This window comes from Aulostomus chinensis, chromosome 18 (genome assembly GCF_037954235.1).
Source record: "Aulostomus chinensis isolate RoL2024-O1b breed Wild chromosome 18, RoL_Achi_v1.0, whole genome shotgun sequence".
Classification (NCBI taxonomy): Eukaryota; Metazoa; Chordata; class Actinopteri; order Syngnathiformes; family Aulostomidae; genus Aulostomus; species Aulostomus chinensis.
Window position 1 is genome coordinate 7,525,718 of NC_141337.1, and position 21,291 is coordinate 7,547,008.

General features: G+C 40.4%; 1 long non-coding RNA gene across 1 annotated transcript in view; it reads right to left on the reverse strand.

Moving 5' to 3' along the window:
- Positions 1-21,291, reverse strand: part of LOC147244912 (uncharacterized) — a 73,836-nt gene that overhangs the window by 21,503 nt on the left and 31,042 nt on the right. The window lies entirely within an intron of this gene.

The following is a 21,291-nucleotide window of genomic DNA, read 5'->3' on the forward strand; positions in this document are numbered from 1 at the left end:
ACACATTCTCTATTAGTCATTTTGAGTCAGTGAGTTTTTTTTGTATCATAACTTCAGTTGCCACTTTGCCAATTTTCAACCTACAGCCTATCATACCAATGTGGTGAGGACATGTCAAAATCTGACATATAACAACCCACTAAGAAGAGGCTGCATCACAGCTTTCCTATCCTGCTGATTCCAAAAAGTTCACAAAACTTTACACTGAAGCTCGGCTTCAACTCATTTAATAAAAAAATTCTGTTGATGTTGGTAATTTATGTCACAGGTACATTTTTTTAACAAGTTTTGCTGTGATGTCCGCAGAGACTCAATGATGAACCGAAGAGATTTAGGTGGTTAACGTTCAATGATCAGTTTCACAAGGTTTCTTTAACACCTTGAGGGAATTTCTTCACGTTTGCCGTGACCATCTACTGGCATCCAGGATAAAGTGAAAGAAAATGCAGTGATAAAATCTCAAAGTCAGCGTCACATCACGTGTCCACGACAGAAATCACATTCTTGTTTCAGGAATTTCTTGAGGGATTTGTTTCAAATTTGGCCCAAATGTCCCCGGGGACCCGAGGATGACCTGAAAAGATGTCGGAGGTAAAATGTCAAGGTCAATGTCACCCAATTTAAAAATGATACATCTGGAACACCTCAAAGTACTTTTTTCCAAGTTTGCCTGTCCACTTGGACTCCAGTGAATTTAGTGATCAAAGTTGAAAGTTGTTGTGATCGGCACACACTGCAGACGTATAACAAATGACAACAGTGTACTTTTTAAAATTTGAGTGTCCTCATAAAACACCTCAGTATAAAAACGGACTGTGAGAGATGCCTCTAAATGACGCTAATTTCAAACACTGACTTTCTCTTTACGTGGCACCTTGTGTCAGCCTCCTAAAACCAATTTTCACTTCTTTGATGACATCATATTATATATTCATCTTGAGAGGGGAAACCAAACATCTATTACAATAATTATGTGATGATGAGGAAGGCACGCCTGCGTGCTCGATGCTGCACGGTGTGCCAATCGCCACAGTTCAATCTTGGCAGAGGAGCTGTGGCTCAAGTCCCATAAGACAGAAGCTTCCACATACAGACATCCACAAAATCACTAGCTTTTATTATTGTTTTTATTTCAAGTAGCAGAATAGTACATATTGTGGTTTATGATTGTTATCTCCGAGAGGTCGATTTATGTAGTATGGCTCATGCAGCAGGGAAGAGACAAAATAGAGAGCCAAGACTGAGGGTCCATTTTTATTTTAATCAGTCAGCTTGTTGGTTCAGTTGGCTACGAGCACTCGACAAACAAAACCAAATGGCAGTTCGTTTCACTGACTCAAGCTCGGAGATTCTCAGTAGAGAGATGGGAGAAGAAACATACAGACACTGAGTTTGGGAAATCAAGGTTTTATTAAGCTGGTCAAACACACACACACACACACACAAAAAAACCTCAGCAGTGAGTAACCACTCCAAAGTCGTTGAAAAAAGACGGGAACCGAGCAATTGTTTTCTGTAAGCCCAACAAATTCTGTGACAATGGCTCAGTAAAACTCAACACACTGCAGAAATTGGAGGAACAGACAGGGTGGACAGGAACACGGGTATTTTATTACGTTAAATGGAGAAGTCAAATTAGACTAATTTCTCACTGTCCATTTGTATTAGTCCATTTTGTCGATACCAGGGTTGTAGCTGATCTATGAATGACATATTTAGAGTTCTAATGAAGATAAATGGACTCCTTCAAAATGACTCATGTCTGATAATGTCCAGTATTGATAACAGCTTCATTCACTCCACTCCATCCTCATTTTAAACACAGCCACAGGTGTGTCTATACAAGTCCAAGCTGAGACAGATACGGGCGTAGAAAACTCAAGATATCAAGAGACGTGCGTCTACCACCATGCTGTGATGTACAGGATGCACGTGCAGGTCGTGCCGCATGGCTGCTCGGTTTAACATTAAACAATCAGGGGAAAAGTTGCCTTTTGCACCTGCTTAATTGGGAAAACATCAAGCTCCCTCATGTGAAAGCAGCCTGACATATTGGCCAGATTACTGTCTCACTTGAAGGGTTTCCCATTAACTAAGGCATGTCACTCCTTCGCATTCCTCCTTCCTCTCTCGCCCACTCTGAGATCACTCTTTGCCTCTTCGTGTCAGGACTGCCCTTTTAGGTAGAAAGCTGAGGAGCGATCGCGAAGAGCCGATTTCCATCTATTTAACAACGAGCGACAGTTAATGCAAACAACTGATAACACATTGTTATGTCATGGGCTCCAGTGTAGCCTACTACTGTATGTTGTTACCATTCCGGGCGTAAAATGCTGGATATGCACAACTGATCCATTTGCGGAACTTTTGGGATTATTTATCCATAGAAATGGAAGTATCCAGCTCAACCAGCAAGAGTGTTGATTTGATCTTGTGGGAACAAAACTGCCTTTTGACTTAACATAATTTCCACATTTGTGACCGACTAATAACTCTAACAGCAAATAGAATTATTTTGATCAAACTGGTTAATGACAATTTAATTCTTACACACATTTTTTTCCCCCAACTTTTGCAAAAAACAGAAAACAAAGAACAGAAGTGCAGCAGCTCCGTGATTCTTCCCACTATCTGCTATCCAATCAGACATTCCGTCTCATATCCAAACAATAAAGACTTCCGCTGTCAGGAGTGATGTCAAATCACAATAAACATTTTCAGACTTGATGTTGTTGATAAGCAACGCTGCCCAGTCTCTGAAGTCAATAGCAATTTATGTAACAGTGAAAGATAAAGGCAGGCATTTAGAGAAAGACAGAATTATACAAAGACTCAGAGTTATGAGGGCAAAAGGCCAGGGACATGCGTCTCTCTGAAAAGACGGGAATAATACACCATTGTACAAACTGTTTATGTCTATGGAGGTTCCTGATCAGGGCATGTAAGACACAAAGGCTGAAAGAACCTGGAGGATACTGGGTTAGCGATACCGGCTAGGACTTTTATAACTGCAGGTAATTAATAAATTCAGGTGGTCTGTTTCGGAATTCATCTTTAAAATCGTACTTCATGTCAGGTGGTGTGAAGCAATAAAGAAACGCATGAAAAAGGTAACTACTCTATAATGTAATTAAATTGAATTATTTGCTTTTTCCAGATAAAAAAAAACCCCAGTATATTTACTTTGTCAATGCAATTCATTAATTCAACATGATAAAATTCAATAAAAGTCCTTCAGGCTATACCCGGACTCACTCAGGAAACTATCTGTTGTCTGAAGCAACTTTTTACTGACTTGACACTTTGAAGGGCAGAGAGCTGATAGAGAATAGGAAAGGCTCGAGGCCGGGGCAAAGCCAGACAGCTGATTGACATTCCTTAACCCCTCCAGGACTCACCGCATTTGTCTACTTCAACTGGTTGGTACAAGTCATTGCTTTTTAATCTTGGAGTCTGACCTCATGTAGTTTCACATCTTTGTAAGAATTCCAGTTTTAATGTTCCAATACATGGGCATGCTGCTAACACAAACTCTGAAAACCACTCTGAGCAGCTCAGCGGAACTTGTTCGCCCTCAAAACACCTGAGAAATCATCAAGAAGATACCTCCAGGGGGAATCTGGCAAAAACCAAAATCTTACCATATGTAGTTTCTAGTCAAGATGGTTTCATAACACTTAATATGAGACACAACAACTTGACAAACGCCATCCAAGTTAGAGAGAACTGGTTATTTTTAAGACGTTTTACAAGAAATATTATGTACATTTTCCTGATGTCATTACCAGATTATTTTACCGGTTACAGACAAAAACGTCAGGTTGATTGTTTTTTTTTAATTCCTGTACAATGTGAAATTATTTGTAGCTGTAGCAAGCCCAGTTTTTCATCATTAGCATATTCCTGAAAAGGATTTCACTCCTCTCATAATAAAGCAACTTAATCTTTCTGATCCATTGCATGATTCTGGTCAGTCATCATTCCTGTATAAAGTGTACTGAGATAATCTGCCAAGAAATGAGACAAATGTACAACATTGGACTTATTGCATACAAAGACACTTTAGTGTGTTTAGGGAGTACCTATAAATAAATGCCATATCAAAAACATGCTGGGAAAATGAACACACAGATGTAAGCAAATGCACATTAATTTATCTGGACAAAAGCAGTGGGATGTTCAATTTCCACCCAGCTGTGTGTTTTTTGGTGCCTGAAGGGTGGAACCAGGATACCTTGACAGTCGAGGGCTTAGTCCAGTCAAGTGGAATCATTGATGTCTGTCGTTGACTGTAAAAAACAAGCACCTATACGCGTTGAAAGATTTCTCCAGTGCTCTGCTGGTTCAGAGTGTCCTCTGTCACTGCATCAATTTCTACCTAAAAACAAATACTTAAAAAAAAATCTGAAATCCTACATTGTGTGCTGAAATCTACTGCCTCATGCGATTGTATCAAAACCAGATCAACATCACAAAAAGGTATGAAGTTCTCCGATTGCTTAATACCTCACTAACACCAAGAAAGTGGAACGCGTTTCAGCGCTCTTTAAATCACTTCAACGGCTTCCGGTGTGTCAAGTGACAGATTTCAAAATCATTTTACTTGTCTATAATGCATTACACGCTCTCTGGAGCAAGCTTCCAGAGCACCTCAGGGCTCTTAAATCAGGGTTTAGAACAATGCAAGAACATTAAATAAGTGATGTGGTTCTGTGAATCTGTGTGGATTTTGTTTGTATTCTCATTGTTTTTTTAAATAAATGTTTAATGCCTCCTTGGTTTTATGCCTTTTATGCCTGTTAGTTGCCTTGTGTCATAAATAAACATGTTTCGGGAAGTATTCATTTTGATTTTCTAAAGCTTGTCCATGTGCACATATGCATGTATATCTATCTACAGTACATAACAACTGCAAGTGCTCAGGAAACAAAAAAGTCATTCAAATCTCGTAGAATGCACTATTATGTGAACTTGTTACGCACAGATTCTTAATCAATTGGCATTTAGTGGACATTTTTGTATTCTAATTTTGTTTAAAGTCCATTTGCCTCTCCTCTTGAATTATAACAGTCCTGCAGCCAGCCAAAATGAAAAAGAAAGACTGCCCTAAATTCAGCTCAGACATGGGATTAGCAATGTTGCTGAAATTGTCCCAAGGTGTTTGAGCTTCTCTAAGCCACAGACAGCCAGGCCTTCGCACTGTCAATTACCAAACATTACATAACACACAAATCCAACAGTTCCAGATCACTTAGCGCCTGCCACTTGCAGCTGAAATGTAGCCTCATAACTTATTATTCTTATTTGCAGGTAGATACAATGCTGTTATACTCTGAGAATATTAAAGGCAAAACCCTGAATAAATGAGAAACCCATTTTCCTGGCATTACCCACTGACCCATAGAGAAGCCCCTCTCCCAAACACTTCACTAAAATAAAGGACTCTCAATTTTGCACAGGTGGACCGTTAACATGCTGTGATGAACATCGGATTCCTTTTAGGGAGCTTAAAACCCTCCTATGGCCAAGACCGTCCTTTTTTATATGGCTGAATTTTCAAACATCACTTTGAACACATGGTGAAAAAAACTGGGCGCACAAGATGAGATACTTCTCAAATCCTTTTCCTGCAGAGTCTCTTCATGCCAATGTGTGAAGGGCTAATGAGTTTAGTGCGGGTGTGAAACATGCATCCTCCCCCAACAGAAAGGGGCAGGACCTTGCCTAGCATCTGTTGAATCTGCCTGGAGATCCAAGCAGCACCTTATGTTATTATTTATATAAGTTTACCAATTAAGAACTTCTCTTGTAAGAGACAGCGAAAGTCTGCACATTGCTCCTCCGCCTTATCTTCTTGTTGTTAGAGTGACAGATTGGCATAATTACTACTAGCAGCAAGTTTGTAACTTGGCTGAATTAATATGTGGAAATGGCTGTGGCGTGTAAGGAGGGATTTACATGAGCACACGTTGCTCCTCGGCAAACAACCCCTCTTTGCACAGACAGCCAGCCAAGAAGAAACACATTATGATTTATAGTCTATGTGCAATATTTTTCAGAGTACGTGCAGTATGTGCTCGAACATTTCCAAGTGACTGACCTGGCTTTTTTGGGGCATTTATATACATCCTGAGGAATCTCAGTACATCCAAGTTTTATCAAAATGTAACAGATTTCTAAAGAGAAAGAAAACCGTTTCTTCAAGTTAACCCAAGGATGATAGTCTGACTGTACTGTTGTGACATAAGTGGCAAATGTTAAATACATTTTTAGCTCAATCTCCAAGGCAACAAAAGACAGTAGTCACAGCTATGTTTCTACTGTCTACTGCAACAGACACAGTCGAGCATAGAAATAGTGTGGGGAAATAACCGAGCCATGTTTGGGCAGTGTTCACTTATCTATCACCAGGCAGAGGGGAAATAAAACTAAAATATGTCGCTGCTCTCAAATAGCACCAATGGATTTCGGCACCACAACCACGAAGGATAATGTGGGTGCTTGACAGCAAAGTTGAGTGACCAATAATCAAAGCAAAGTCACCGGAGCAGACTACGAGCTGACAATACTGTAAATATAGCTATTGTGTAGGTGGTCAAAACTGCTTGCAAATGATAAAAACAAGCAGAGACATGACCCGAGAGAGTCACCGAAGCAGCAGGAGGCTACTGCAGCATGAAAGACACTCCTTTATTGGCTCATGAGTGTCATCGTCTATGATGTGTGCGTGTGTGTGTGTGTGTGTGTGTGTGTGTGTGTGTGTGTGTGTGTGTGTGGGAGGGTATACCTATGACTATGAAGTGTCTCCAACAAAGAAAAAAAAAACAAAAACAGGAAACAAAGCTGATATCAAACAGAACTTTATTGGTGGGATCCCCTTGTGGGAAATTGCATCACTCAACCATTTAATTGGATGGGACTGACATTTGCAGAGCAGGGTGTCGTAGCATGTGTGTCACTGCAGAGGCACAACTTGCTGCCGTACCGATGCATCACGCTTCACTGATTCAAGAGGCGCCTTTTTCTTTTTCTTTTTTTCCCCCTCTCACCGGAAAAGAAAACAGTCACACTCCGGAGAGTCAAACTCATGTGCTCAGACATTTCATTTAATGGGGAAGCTCGCGGAGCCACTTGCATCGAAATCAATAAGCGTGCTCAATCGTCAAGACATTTCCATCCACCTGCAACTGGAGACATTCTTGATTATCAGTGTCACATAAATGCCAAAACGGCTCACAAATCAATTTAAATGACAGATAAATTATGACATTTAAGTGCCTCTGACTTCTCTACAATATGATTTTCTCATTAGAAGCCATGAAAAGCAGAAGCTTAGAGGGAGAAAATACCATATCACCTATGCTCTCTTATTCTAATCAGACACATTAACGGCTGAACCATGTTAAATGACACTGACACTCCATTAATTAACAGGCACAGATGCTTCCTATATCGTGTATGGAGACAGGAATGCATAAGAAAAATTCGCTTCGGGCTGCATGTTTTTACATAGCAAAGACAACTTAGCAGACAGAAAAAGGAAACCATACAAAAATGAAATTCTTGAAATTGTTGCACATCAAAATGGAACGCCTCATCTTTCCTTGTGTAAAGTGCAGCACAAGTGATTTCCTGTCGCAGCATTCACATGTATCAAAAAATAGTCAATTCAGTGAAATATTGAAAGAATTTCTGTCAAATCAATCCTCAAACATTATGACTCTCTAATTTTATTTTTAATTCATTTAAGACTCTCAGTTTGAAAGTGGACAACCACAGAGTGTGAAAGAACCTGTTTGTTTTTACTGTCTTACATTAATTCCAGGGTTCCTATTCCTGTCCACAACATCATTCACTCCAAAATTAACCTTTAAAATAAGTCCACACCTCTTGCCAACATATTCAATGAAAAACGGACATTTGCTGTTGTATCACACTGCATTCGTTTTTTGGGGGTTTTTTTTTGTTAACATAACAAATTGGCCAGTGAGGGTGTACCTGGATTGTTGTGTACTTTTGTAATTTATGTATTTTTTTTTTTTGTGTGTGTGATTTATGGGAATTGCTTCAGCAACACTGCAATTTCCCTTTTGGGAAATAAAGCATTACATTTATCTGTTTTTTTGGGTTTTTTTTTTTTCAACAAACCTATACTCAGACAAAAGACTCAGTGTTCCTCCAGATTCTCCGTGCTGACATCAGCAGTGAACTCTTGCAGCACGTGTATGTCCCCAGACGTCTCATTCACATGAGCTAATACTTTGTTTTATAATCTGCAATATGCCGTGACTTTCTCAGTTGCAGAGTCAACTTCTCATTTATCTAACAGAACTAAATCCACATAAATTGACCCAGCGGAGAAACTAAAAGAAGCTGTCTGTCCTCAACACTCATGCAAGCAGAGCAGGTTGAAACAAGTCCACATAACAACTACTTCATCATCACTGATATTTAAATCTCCTCCAAAGATATGAATAATAAAAAGAGTTTAGCTCATTATGAAAACAGAAGCCCGTTGGAAGTAATCGTGAGATTACCATGTAGTCCGTGACTAAAACCCCACTTTTTCACGAGTTATCTACTGAGAGAAGTCCCGTAAGAAGACTGGGTCCAGTGAGCTATGACATAGAGGCATCATGTCAGAGAACGTTTCATGCCTTGTATTTTTCCATCTGCACATTTTCCATTCACAAGCTAACATTAACATTGTCCACTTTTCAGAAATAGTAAAGACACGGTTCCCTCCGAGTGCTTGTCTTACTTCAGCAAAACAAACATCAGTACTCTAGGTCAGTAAACCTCCAAGAACATCCATCCGTCCAGTTTCTGCCGCTTATCTGGGGCTTAATCGTAGTGGAAGCAGATTGAGTAAGGCAACTCAAACATCCCTGTCTCCAGCTCTTCCTGGGGGATGCTGAGGTTTTCCAAGGCCAGAAAAAAGATATATAATCTCTCCAGCTTGTTCTGCGTCTACCATGAGGCCTCTTACCACTTAGACATCCCCAGAATACCTCTAGAGGGAAGCATCCTAAACTACCTCAGATGACTCCTCTCAACACGAAGGAGCAGCAGTTCTCCCAGCTAGACGTTTTTGGTTCCAAAACCTTTCTGAGAACCTTATGTGCAGTGTTCGCGGAATATCTTCAGTGGCAAATTTTTAATTTGTTCCCAGAATGTTCTCTCTAAAGGTAGGGTATAAATTTCTTAAACAATCTTAAAATGATGGTTGGGGAAATAGGTTAGGGATCAAATATTTCGGCATTTGTATCCACAATCTCACTCTTTCAGCTCCTTCTCAATCCTCACCAGAGGTCACAAATCAAGCAAAACCACATCATCCACAAAGAAGATATCCTGGAATCCCCAAAAACCTTCAGACATACTTTTAGATGACAGGGAAGTATTTGAATTTAGTGATTTGTGACGGAATCGAGACTTTGTTGCTGTTGAAAAAAAAGTCAAGAGATCAACTTTTCAGGTATTAACAAGAAGAGCCTTATTTCAGCTGGGTGTTAATACATTTTTTTGAGGTTTGAAAAGATTTTATAACCCTGTGAGGGTTGAGAATGGTAGTCTTTCAACCAAAGTAAAAAAGTATTAATCAACAAAACTGGACACGTATGGGTTTCCTACCACAGTTACAATAATATGAAACATGCCAACTTGGCTTGTATATGAAATTTTGTGGGAGTGTGTGTGTGTGTGTGTGTTTGCAGCTGTTTGATTGGCTCAGGCTGTGCGATTACATAAAGTCTGCACGCCAGCTGTAACCGACATCACTTTATGCCTGGATCTAATAAAGCCAAGCTTATAGGCTCAAGTGTGTTTCCTCTAGCATGCAGTGTACCAGGGTGTGTATAATACCTTCTGTACAAGCACCAAATGCTTCTTCTACTACTCTGATCCCTCATCACCTCAACTCAACTTGCAGGCATGGAAAAGTTAGCCTTGAGAGAGCACACCGCAAAGAGATGAGAGGGGTGACCATGAAGTAGTCACACAGCGAGACACAAAAAATGATGCTAATATTTTCAAACCCACTCAAGGCGAAGACAAAATTGTAAGGTAATTTGGCCTCCAAAGCCTTCAATATATCACCAGCAGCATTGAAGGGAAATGCGATTTAAGGATCTTAGAATGGAAAATGGACAAATTCCATCGGAACAGTGGCATTCACAAATGAGAGAAAATCTCAGTTATTCCATCAATAGCATGGGCCTACTACAGTACATGACTTTTACAAGGGGGCTGTTCAACACTGGAGGTATGTACCAAAGCAAATTTACTCAAGCACTCAACTTGAGTACACAAGGCTCAGTGTAGGAGTATTTCATGCAGAAATGCAACAAAGTTGAATGTCAATGGTCTTAAGTTTCTTATTTGTACTAACACTATGCAGGTTTGGAACAAGTATCTGGTTGCAATCAACTACAGTCATGAAATCAGAATTAAATAAGTGTCATGACCAAAAAAAAACAAGATTGTGAATAAAAGCAGAAGAAATGGATTTCCTCTGGAGGATGCTTTATATCTCTCTTGGGGATAAGGTGAGAAGTTCAGGCATCTAATTAGATGGTCACCTGGGTGCCTTGAGTGAGGTATTCCAGGCACATCCAGCTGGATGGAGGAGGCAGAGCAGACCAAGGATAGGCGGAGGGATTATATCTCCAAGCTGGCCTGGAAACACCTGGGGATTCCCCAGTCAGAGCTGGTTGATGTGGCCAAGGAAAGGGAGGCTTGGGGTTCCATGCTAGAGCTGCTATCCAAACGACCCAAATTTGGGTCTGCAGGAGAAGGTTAGACCGGCTTGATTAAGCGTTCGTACCGACACAATTGGTTGTGTCTGAGAGTGTGAAGCTGAATGAAGGTGTGTACTGTTTGTTACTCTAGCGCCTCCTCTGGTCTGTTGGAGTTCCTGGTCAAGGGGGCTATGTACGCTTCTTTCACTAAGCCGACTTATCACAATATTGACAGGCAAAAACTTGTGAATGAAACAGGCCTTTGCATCCCTTGGCCGAGCACAGAAGCTCAGAACATCACCTGATCACTTAGTTATGTTTGACGGCTGACATTTTAAAGGCTTAATTAATCTTCCAATCTTATAATTTCTTTTTGTTGCAGTTTGTTAGTTGTGGATACATTATTTGTATCAAATGGAAACTGACTGTGTTGATGGTCAAAATGCATCAAATATATTACATAAATATAAGATACATATTATACATGTTCAATCACTTGAGGAGGGAAAAATGTATTTACCTCCATCACTCAGCTGAACATCTGAGCGGGTGGAGACATCCTATAGAGGCCTGGAAAACCTTGACAGACACCTCAAAGAATCCAGCCCCATAAGTGCTAAAGGGGGTACATTATTCAAGACAGCAAAGACTGGTAGATGTGTTGAAGATGTGTGCTTTATATACATCATTCAAGTTAAGCTGTTGGACTTCAATGAATTAAAGAAACTGCACCCCCATATGGAAAAAAATTGAATTCCTTCAGTTTGCAAGAGAAATACGGAGGGAATATATTAAAAAAAAAAAGTAAGTGAGCCGTTACTGTAACTAAACAGGTCAAGTGGAAAATATGGATGTTGATTTATAGATAAAGATATGTACTTTCTCACTTCATGAAAGGAGAGCCTGAGGATGGCGAGGAAGAGGACGGTGGGATGAGAGAGAGGCAGACCGAGTGCTATGAATGTTTAGCCTTTAGTAAACATGGAGTTTCACACAGCTCACACAAGTGGAACTGCCTCTCTGGTCAGTCAGACTCTGATGGAGATATATCAAATAAAAAAGTGACATCACTGCAACATTTGTGACAGCGCAACAGTCTCTGTTTTTTCTCATCCTCCCACTGTCTTACACTTCTGTCTCTCAAGGGCACCTTGCCAATGTGAACAGAGATGCTGCTTTTTCCCCCACCCACCACCACCACTACTCTTTTTTTACTCTCTCACTTCCTCGCTTTCCTCATATCTTGTTTTCTCTCAGCTGATTATCAATACAGTGCTTCTAATGAGATCCATTAGCCCTATTCAGCCCTCCTACATCTACTTCATTTTCACAGGGAGAAACAATCATAGACAGCCAGTAATTTGGGATAAAAAAAGAAGATGGATGTGCCTTCTCAAAAGCCCCACTGCAGGCAGAAGCTAAAGAGGAGAGGACCTTTGCATGAGGGACTTGTTAAGCCTCCACTATCTCCGTCCTTATCCTGTGTTCTTTTCAGTTTGGGACAAAGGTTTACTTCCATAGTGAGGAACATTCTCAATTCCGGTTACTGACGATGCAACACACCAGTTTGGCAATTCTATATCAATATGGTGAAGCAGAAAACATTCCTTCCAATTAGCGAGGTGTGGCAACGATGCGCTTACTTCATCTCATACATGTTTTTGTCATTAAGAAAGATCCTGAAACAAGTTTTTGAGTCGACAGTCATGTGCTCAGCATACGAGTTCTTGTGCTACAGCAAAAAAACAGGATTTCTGAGTTCACACTGACCTTAACCTTTGGCCACAACAAACTCAGGAGTTTATGCTTCAGTCAAGTGGACTTTGTGCTTTTTCAAAAAAACTGAGACAAATAGACAAATACAGAAGGACAGATGAAAGCATGAGGCCTCCAGCTAGCATAGAGGCATAAAACTGTGCCACCGACAAATAATCTCTCCTATTGTCAGAGCAAACACATCAGTACATGAGCTGCTGACGGACAGTGACAGCTATCAATGAATATCTAAATATCTGCCTATTTTTTTTCCTTTGGAAAAGTTACACTGAAAAAAAATATTCACACTTCACATTTTATAAACTTTTTCAAATAATGTGGGTGCATACAATAAAAAAAAAAACGACATATATGCAGACACATTTCTCCTTTGAGTGATCTGCGGCTGCGTCTAGGCTTTAACTTCACCGCCACGATGAGCAACTTAGCCCAATGCTGACATTCCCATCAGCAAGGCACTCGCCAACTCTCGCTGACATTGACACTGACATTGAATAACTTCCGGATGTTCGTATTTTTATGGGCTACTTTTGATCTTTGTGTCGTTTCTTGCTGTGTTGTTGTGTCTGCTTGTGTTATCAATCAGAACTTTTGCCGGTTGGCATTTTTATTTTGAAATCCCTTCCCTCGCGTGTCTCGATGTGCTTTACTTCCTGTATTACCTGTTTTCCCTTTTCTCAGTGATCGATAGTCAGTTATGTTTTCTGTTCCTTGCTCCCCGTGTGCTTCTCTGAAATTTACTTTCTTAGCATCTCGCTGCTGCTGACATAGACCTTTAATTCGACTTCATTTGGCATTAATAAATGCCATCATCAGTTCCTGCCTGTGTCTGTCCAACCTTCCTCCTCGCCAGTCTGACACGGTCAGGTTAAGGCCTCTATTGGGACAAAAGGCACATAAGCTTGCTTCTCTCAGGTGAGCCAAACCACTCATGCAAATGAAAGAGGTGGATTATCTTCTTAGGAAGTAAAGTTTGCCTACAGTTAGGAAATGTGGGCAAATTTTATGGACAGCATTTGAGAGAAATGAAAACTTTAAGCACAGAGCAAATCTTTGTGGGATCACTTGGAAAATTAAAAATTTAAAAAAAGTAAAAGCGTGCACTTCATATTTTTGTTCGGCGCATTCCCCATTGGTGCTTGCATTCTTTATTAATACTATAGCCAATATAATATTCCCACAATCTGAGCTCCTCTGGCTTCAGTCATTATAATACCATATCAAGTAGGCACCGTATGAGGTGGAATACTCCAAAGCCACTTTTAGGTTCAACCTCAGAGACTATAAATGAGTAATGACATGATAAGTAGATGGCAGCGATACACTCAGTAGCTCATCCATAAGGCCCAGGTCAGTGGCTTCTCAACATATCAGGTGGCAGCATTAAGGATATAAGTTAAATGGTGCAGCTGGCATGAAGGCTGGCGACATACCTGTCCAATTCCATAGATGCTCATGTGAGAAAAACAAGCTGTGAATTTCAGGCAGCTTGGGTGAGACATTAATACAATATTTCTTACTTTTTGTGGATTATTAACTGAATATTTTTGTAGGATATGTACGATATGAATAACTATTAACTCCCAGAATAAGGTAAATAGAATAACTAGAACACTGTCTGTTGTGATGGGTCTTATGGTGAAAAGTGCATCCCCCACAAGGCCCTGTGACATGGACAACTGCTGAAGGGCTGTCCCCAACAATCACATCTTCCTCAAAAAGTCCCAGGCCAGGGAACTGAATAACACAAAGGGCAACAGCCTAAAAATAATTATCAAGCCTGCAGAGATTCCCCACTAACTACACTAGCCATGAATGATCATCATCAAGGCATCAGATAAAACTGAAATAATATGTGAAAGGGACATAATGCCAAAATAAAATAGATATCACAATCTTTCAATGTCTCACTTATTGTGTCTCCCACCAAACAATGGCTTCCGCTAACAATTGTTCCATCTACTTAAAAAAAAAGTATCCCTTTCTGGTGGTCCACATTGCTCCTTTCTCTCCCACTGCCTTCAGTGTTCAACATCCCCCGGTACACGCATATATCTCTCTGTGTTTGCCAATAGACACTTATCATCGATGCACACAACATCTTTTCCTGCATCCCCATCGATCCCCTTATTGAAACAAGCCTCATTTGCAGTCTCCTCCTTGACATTTTTTTCCCTCTCCTGTCTCTTTCTTTTCCAAACTCTGACAGGCTGTGCAGAATTTGGCAGTTTGCTGTTCTCTCCTAATCCTTTGCCAGACTTGCCTCTTTCACAAATACACAAGGATTTTAGAGAAAATGAAGGCAGACGTCACATGGCCACAGAGGCATTCCAGCTACTTATATACAGCTTTTAAAATGGTAAGAAAGTAGGATACTTGATGTTAATTGCTGATATTTGAATGATAATTCACAGCAAGACTACAACGCAGAAAAAAAAAAAGTATTGTGACATCATGTGGTGCATTATCATCGTTGCGACGTCTTACCAGAAGGAGGAAAAAAGGAAGCCTGAAAATCATTAATTCAATTTGATATAATCCTGTTTTGGCCCTGGCAATGGCTGCAAATGTATCAGTAACAGAAACCACATCAGACATTGAACAAAACTCATATAAAAATCCACCCATCATGACACTTCACTCGTTTTTAAAGAACCAAAAAGCTGGCATAATGCTGACCTGGCAGTTAATTGTAGATATTAACCACAATCGGAGGTATGGCGTGCAACACAACAGCATCTGTGTTCTGACTGTCTCTTTTACACACATGTTGATTCAGCACAGTGACAACCTCCAATGCCAGCTCAGCGGCAGAACCTTATGTTCCCCCATTTGTGTCTTGGTGCATCTTAGTACAGATTCCGAGGTGCAACAGCGGCAAAATATTCCTGTCACATATATGCATTACGCTTTGTTACACCATCATGGTTAATGTTATGATAATCATGGGCTATCATGGAAATCATTGACAACCTCCGATGTCTCTGCACCGGCACGTTTGTCCGTCTAGTGACCCAGGAGAGCCTCGGCTGATTTTCTTTCAAATAATTGGGATGAACTGAGAAGACTGTGGTGGTCAAAGGTCAAGGTCGTTGTGACAGGCACACAAGTATTTCAAGCTTTATTCAATGAAATGAATGACTGAATGAACTTCTTAGCTTCTTCTCTTCTCGCCTCACCTCACTATCCATACCAAGAAGTCTGAGTAGCTTAAAGTGCAGCAAAGCATTACGTACTGTTAGTTGGTGATGGGACACGATAGCTGCACCGTGCAAGAGCAGGTGTTCATGCTGCAGCGTGAGGATGACAGAGACGCTGTTCTCCATAATACATGAGTCTGTACACCATCAAATTGATTTTGAATCTTCTAGCGTATGGGAAAATAGTTGCGTAATGTTATTTTAACTACGGAATGTTGGATTCTCTTAAAGAGAGGCCACTAAGAGAACTAATCTGCAAGCTGACACACATTGTGTAACATCATAAGTCCTGCTGTGATATTTCCTCAAGGGATAAAACACTTTTTACCCCCTTTTCAGCTCAAACTTCACAGTTTTGTTCCCATACCCACAAGCTTGGAACATCGATGTCCTCCCTTTGCGGATATCCAGAAAATGCAAATTTAGCCATTGGTAACAAAGGCCCAGAAGCGAGAAAAAACAGAGGTTGAGGTTGTGAGAGAGACAGAGGAAGAGAGGAGACCATGTCCCGCATCTCAAGCCCTCCAGAGATCAATTGTACAAACTTCTCCATGACTGCTCTCTCTTGCCCCTGTGCACTCCGAACTGGCCAAATCAATGAGGAGCCATGTGTGGCTGCATGTGTATGTGTATGTGTGTGTTATTTAGACAGGAAAGGGAGCAGGGGAGGACAACTCTGAGGGTAGAAGAGAAGGAGAGAGAGAAACAGAGAGAGAGAGCGAATGGTGGAAATAAGAGAAGCAGCAGTAAACGATAAGAACTTCCTCAGATCAGATATTCTTAAATGTCACAGAGCTGAAGTGTCTCTTGACAGTGTCGTGTGGAATATAAAGGCACAATGGCAGCAGGGATGGCTCTTATTATATTCTGCTATGTGCTCCACATTGGATGTTACGCTTTAATGTGCCACAGAAAAGCATTTTCATGTGTTACCAATGATTACGGCCTTGTTAAGTAAAATGTTTTTATTTGCAAAGCATGCGTGGAGCCTCAAACACTATTAATTTAAGGTGTCTCGACTGTATTGTAACTGTGACTGATGAAATAACTCTCTTTAACTTCCCAGAACTAATAACAGTATAATCTTTAGTAACTTATGAGTTTAATGATGGTTAGAGTGTTTTATTCATCCATGGCTAGTGAATATGATAGTTTTAGCAGCAACAAAAGGTTTATCATGCATGTTTTTGTAGTTTTTTTTTTTTTTCAGTCTTTGGTTAAACAGTGGTTGAAATTATCATGAGAGATTTTTGATCTTATCCCAGGGTTTGTTTGTTTTTTTCAACTTTTTCCACACACACACAAAAAGCAGACGATAAGGCAGAGTGTCTCCTTTATTAAGGCCTCTCACACTGGGTCTTAGTGGGAGATTTTGGCTTCACGCCTCCCTGCCACAGTTTCAGTAAATCGGCTTTCTGTGGCCATGACAGTCATTAGCCTTGCCCTTGGCAGTAATCCTCTAGTTTCTGTCACTAATGGAGGTAGGAAGGGTTAGTAGCATTCACTCCATTACTGCTTCTGCCACTGGATGCCACTGGGAACTTACAGCCTGTCCAAAACAAAAGCCTGATGCACCCCCTGCTCTGAGGTACGAACCACCACCAAATACGACACTTATACTTGAATTGTTCAGGAAAGTTCTACAAAAGCACCTACAGAACACAAACGATTTAAATCAACATTCTCCACGTCTCAAATTTGTCTCATGATGGTTTGTGTTCAGTGAGACACATTTATACTGTGTAAGCTTTAAATTGACAACTGGTAAAAATAGGAAATGGAGAGTAAACTGCTGATTCTACACTTGCTGTGACAGAGAAGCACATTTATTAAATAAAGAAATAGTTTGACCTCAAGTTAGAACCTAAGAAATGTTGACAAGAACTCAAAACCGACCAGCCTTCATTTCCAAGATAGGAATAGAAGGCAGAGTTCTGACATGGGGAATAAAAGAAGAGATTGTCATCACGGCCTCAGACTTTGATTTAATTTAAGCTGCATATTCATCACAGCTCAGACCTGAGGCTATATCCTGATGGTGTTGATTTGAATTGCAGCACATGACAGGACCTTTCTTGTCCACAGTGTCCAAGCAAGTCCACCAGCTGTCCATGAAATCTACAGTGTACTTTGTGACAAGTTCAAGTTGCACGCAAGAGAAGGGTCCAACAGTGACTCTAGGCTTTTCATGAGCCATATGATCAGGACAGAAAATCTATCACATAGACATATGTGAACCTGACAGCTGTGAGGAACCAGTTACCTTAATCACAGTTATCTTTGGGTATATTCTTGTCAAGACAAATGATGCCACGCTATTCAACAGCACCGAGTCGTCTGTCACCTGCTGAGCAGTAATCCATATTTAAAAAGGGATAATTTAGCATCAGGACATGAATTTATGTGCATTAATGTGTTTTCAGACCTACAGTTAATCTCCACAATCTAAATTAGTCCATGAGCTGGAAATTTTGTTTTTCTCCTTTGTTGGGTTTGTTTTGTTTGAATACAAAGAACATTCTAAAGGCATTTTCAATACCCATCAGTTAGTCAGGATTCAACCGGCCCCATTTCAACCACTGGTGCTGTTCATTTGGCTGCTTGTGAAAGCAGAAATTCTCTGGTGCTACCAAAACAACTGGCCCAAGTCCACCTCTCCCATGCAGTCTTGGTCTATTTGCAAGTGAACTCTAATACGGTTCAAATGCAGCGAGAGCACAATGCACCCCTGATCTGACCAAACCGCAGGAAGCAAAACCAAAATCAGGGGACTATTGGCTGTCTGCTGAATTTGTTCAGATGTAAACGAAAGAATAGGTAAGATGGCAGCGTGAGGACTGACTTGGACTTCTGCTCAAATCTGATCTTTGACCCCCAAGAGTTTACATTTTCCAGCCCTACATTTTTACTCGCTGAGAAAGATTCTTGTGAGCACATTTGCGGCTCTGTTCCTTCAGACACACCCCACAGCACATGTCTTTCATTTATTTGAATTTGTTCACTGTGAAACTGTACCACATAAAACAGAAAAAGGTCCAGATGTATCCATTTCAATTTGATTTATCAAGTCAAACGGACAATTGTTGTGAAAGTGCCCTCCACAATTGCAACACTGTCTTACATCCTCAAAAATCTTCAGCAGACCTCAGTACATACAGAGCTCTGCTGCTTGCCCGCTCACCCACTGCACTGGCTCTCGGTCCCAAAATGAGTCCAACTCCTTGTCATAACCTTCTAAGCCCTCCACAACCTGTCATACTTATTCATTAATTCAGTTTGGATTGAGGTCAGATCACATTCATACCACAAACAAACTGTACCAGAGATTCTTTCGAACCGGACCAGGACCGCCTCTTCAGGTGCTGAGTGTGATTGCAAGTTTCACACCTGCCCGAAAGTACTGCACCAAGGGGGAAGTGTACCACTCAGCCAGACCAAACGAGGCAGGTGTAAAAACGCCCACAGTGTTTAAAGGGAGGCTGTTTGAATGAGCGCGTACTCTCTTATCAGAGGTTTACATTTGCGTGTGTTCCACTGCAGAATAATTTAATAGTATAAAGCCACCTTCATATTTCCGTACACTGGATTTGGTAGAGCGTAGTAGACAACTTACTCAGGCACCTCTTTCGTGACCGTTCAGAATAGGGAGAAAAGACATCACAAGGACATGCTGGGGGTGGCTGCGAACCTTTTGGTCCACTGCTGTGTTGATGCTGAGAGGTCTTTCAGAGATCCTAACAAGTTTCAGGCTTCTACACAACTCGAGCTATTCACTTTGCTCAGCTACTGAAGAATTATCACTTCTCGTCTCAAGGCCACTCAAGTTGACGGCACATGGATTATTGTCATTTCTGAAAGCGGGCTCCTGGGACTTACACCAGAGCACTTTGATTTTTCAGTTAAACACGTGGATCTCGCTTAGTTTATTTATTTATTCGACCCAATAAAGTAGCTTCCAGACATTCAGTGGACAGAGAAGTTATTTTGCATTTCAATCTTCAATTTAAAAAGCGCAAAGAGTGCAAATGTTTCATTACATGTTGGAAAAGGAAGCAATGCAGGACAAAATACACTGCAGGGAATAATGAAAGGTATTCTCAAAAGAATACTGATGAAGGGAACTTACCAAATGTCTATTCACTGGCTGACAAATAAACAAACCAAAACACCCACTGAAAGAATCTCAAATAAATAAGCAGAAAGAAAAAAAATGCTTTTTTGAAGTAATACTGAAAACAACTGGCCAAGGAAAAAGTTTCCACAAATATGCTTCATCCAGGACCTTACTAAGTGACCATTAATGTAAGTAAAGATGATTCTATCACCATCATCCGCAGAATTAATGAGTATATAATGGATAAAAAAAGAAATAAAATTGTATTCTCACTACCTCTTCTGTAACACTGATCTTGTACAACCAGCTGCCACATATATAACTAAAATAGGTCAATTTTTTTTCTCTTAATAATAAGATTATTGCTTCTTTTTATTTAATTTTCTTTTTACCATCACTGGCCACCTTCTCTCCCTCCCCTTCTTCCTCTAGTCCCTCCTGATTGTATTGTGGTGTGTAACATACTTTTGTTGTCACTATTCCTGAATAAAAAGAAATAGAAAAATAGAATAGATGAAAAAAAAAACTAAAATGGGAGTGACTAGTGATTCAAATCAGTGATGACGGGAAAAAAAGATGAGCTTTTGATTACAAAAGATTGCCTTGTAATTTAACTAAAGCAACCCTAAGAGCAGCGGCCAGAGATTCTACAGCAGTTGTAAAAAACATTGGACTCAGTTGCCAACATTCTCCGGTGCCCCTGGTGGTTTATTCTGTATTATCAAAACACATTTGTGTCTTCCCAACCTCCACTGACATTTCTCTGTGAATCATGTCCAGCACAATAAACAACCGTTCCTGTTTTATCCCTTAAATTGACGAGTGATTAGACAAAGCCTTAAACTGCCAAAATGTTTGTCCTGCCCTTTGAGCACAGACGCAGGATTTTTAAAAAAGAGATTTAGTCCAAGGGAGGCTATAAACATACAGACTGATACCCGCAGACACTCTCCATCCGCATGCCGGAGTCTGTCTCTTAATTAATTTATCTGTTCATCTGTTAATCTTTCTGAAACAACACAGATCAGATTGAAACTTAAAGAAATGAGTGTTATTCTTCTTTGCGCTGTGACTTGACTTTAATATGTCAGCCAAGTTATGTCCAAGGAGGTAAACAACTGGCTTCTTTGTTGGCCTTGTGTCGTAGTGAACTATTTGTTGACTGTTGAAATGTTTGTTTCTCCACTGCATTTAACAGTATGCCTTTCCTATTTTCTATTATCAAATTGATTCTTTCCTTCTGTCTCCATCCTTCATGTTTTTTTTTCCTTTGGTTTCTTGTTCCTCTTCGTCACCGTCATATCTGAACGGGGTTTCTCAAGGGGAGAAGGGATCACTCTTCCTCTGTTCCTCACTGTCACATATGTTCCTTAAAGGCCTTTGTTTCTACTCTCTTATTTTTTTAACCGTGTCTTTGTGTAGGCTCCAGGAATGATACATCTTTGAGATTTGTAAAGAACTC